General features: G+C 37.5%; 1 long non-coding RNA gene across 1 annotated transcript; it reads right to left on the reverse strand.

The window, feature by feature from the left end:
• Positions 1-396: 396 nt before the first annotated feature.
• Positions 397-2,088, reverse strand: LOC105502207. The gene is made up of 3 exons (XR_001000297.1): positions 1,859-2,088; positions 859-1,649; positions 397-554 (listed from the first exon to the last, which is right to left on the reverse strand). It is a non-coding gene; the product is annotated as an uncharacterized LOC105502207 (long non-coding RNA).
• Positions 2,089-2,295: the final 207 nt, after the last annotated feature.

Below are 2,295 nucleotides of genomic sequence, written 5' to 3' on the forward strand. Positions count from 1 at the left end.
GTGACACACAATCTTGGCTCACTGCAACCTCCGCCTCCTGGGCTCAAGCGATTCTCCTGCCTCAGCCTCCCAAGTAGCCGGGACTACAGGCGCATGCCACCACGTCCAGCCAATTTTTGTATTTTTAGTAGAGATGGGGTTTTACCATGTTGGCCAGGATGGTCTCCATCTTTCAACCTCGTGATCCACCCACCTCGGCCTCCCAAAGTGCTGGGATTACAGGTGTGAGCCACCATGCCCGGCCAGAATCTAGGTTTTAAGGATAATTTGTAAGACCTAAATAACTGCATAATTTCTTAAGCAATTATTACCATTTTTGTGTTATATGAACATGATCTAGTACAGTTAGTTCATTTTCAATTATTTTTTCATCATTCAAAATAAAACAAATTCAAATTTTATTTTAAAATAGAATTTATTGAATACCATAGTAAATTAAATACATTAAAAATTGTTTTTCTTGTCAGTATTGGCACATAATGATAGTTTAAAGTACTGCTAAATTAACACTTCAAAAATTTCAAATTTTAAAACATTCCATAAAAATATAAAGCCTAGGCTGGGCGCGGTGGCTCAAGCCTGTAATCCCAGCACTTTGGGAGGCCGAGACGGGTGGATCACGAGGTCAGGAGATCGAGACCATCCTGAGCTACACGGTGAAACCCCGTCTCTACTAAAAAATACAAAAACTAGCCGGGCGAGATGGCGGGCGCCTATAGTCCCAGCTACTCGGGAGGCTGAGGCAGAAGAATGGCGTAAACCCGGGAGGCGGAGCTTGCAGTGAGCCGAGATCGCGCCACTGCACTCCAGCCTGGGCGACAGAGCTAGACTCCATCTCCAAAAAAAAAAAAAAAAAGCCTAATAGTGTTATAAAAGTATTAATTTACACTAACTTACATATCAAAGTGTTAAAAAAGAAATTTCACACTCAAACCAATTATCTGAGAAGTAAAAATTCAATCACATGTTTTTAAAAATGTTTTCATTTGAACAAAATGCAACAGAAGGTACAAAACAGGCAAAAATTACCTAATTTACATTGACTTATCCTACTAGAAAATGTTGCAGGTTAACTTTAGACATTAAAAAGATTCATATTCTAAAGGAATAGAAAAGCTGTTTGCAATACTTTTTACGCCTAATCAAAGAACCACAAGATGACGTTAAATAGTCTACATTTTGTGAGTTGCTCCTTAATTGCCAGCAATGGAGGCAATGGAGTTTTTAAAACTATACAAATTTAGTTTTAAAAATAATTTTTCTCCCAATGAACATTTTATATACAGAGGCTGTCCTAAGTATGGAAAGATTAAACAAGGACATTTATACTTATGATCTTCACTATAACATGGCCTATGTATTACCCTGTCAATTTTTTTTACTCTGAAAAATTCAGTAATCTCACATATGAGTATTACAGTAGAGGATCCAATTCCAAAAGGTTGAGTAATTTGATTCAGATCTCTTGAATTTAGAGTACTTTTCCTCCAGGAAATGTATAAAGTTATTTATTTTATGTTATATATCTTTATTTATTTGAGATGGCATCTTGCTGTCACCCAGGCTGGAGTGCAGTCACTGTTCACAGACACAATCACAGCTCACTACAGCCTCAAACTCCTGGACTCAAGAGACCGTCCCACCTCAGCCTCCCAAACAGCTGGGATTACAGGTGCATGCCACCACACCTAGCTTACATTCAATATTTTGGTTTTATTTGCATTACTGTCACTAACCTTTATTTCCTCTGAGGTAAATAGGGCACTGCTAATGAATTTTTTTAAACTGTAGAACTGGTTATTTGGCAACATCTTAAATAAATTCAACCTTTTTCCTTAACAATGAAAGCCTTTCAGACCACTACATTCCACTGTACTGGCCTACACTGAATTCCATTCAATTATAGACTGAAGTACAGTTTTTGTTTTTGAAATTTCATTGGTTAAGATCAGGCTGAAATTATAGAGATCAAGCTTAAATAAATTAGTTTCAAATGTATATTTGAACTAATTTATATATATAAATATAAATATATATTTGAATTAATTTATATTTATAAATATATATATATATATATTTTTTTTTTTTGAGACTGAGTCTCCCTCTGTTGCCCAGGCTGGAATGCAGTGGTGCGATCTCGGCCTACTGCACCTCTGCCTCCTGGGTTCAAGTGATTCTCCTGCCTCAGCCTCCTGAGTAACTGGGATTACAGGCACGTGCCACCCTTTGTATTTTGAGTAGAGACAGGGTTTCACCATGTTGGCCAGGCTGGTCTCGAACTCCTGACCTCAAGTG

The sequence above is a fragment of the Colobus angolensis genome, unplaced genomic scaffold, assembly GCF_000951035.1.
Source record: "Colobus angolensis palliatus isolate OR3802 unplaced genomic scaffold, Cang.pa_1.0 Scaffold78, whole genome shotgun sequence".
In the NCBI taxonomy this organism is placed as follows: domain Eukaryota; kingdom Metazoa; phylum Chordata; class Mammalia; order Primates; family Cercopithecidae; genus Colobus; species Colobus angolensis.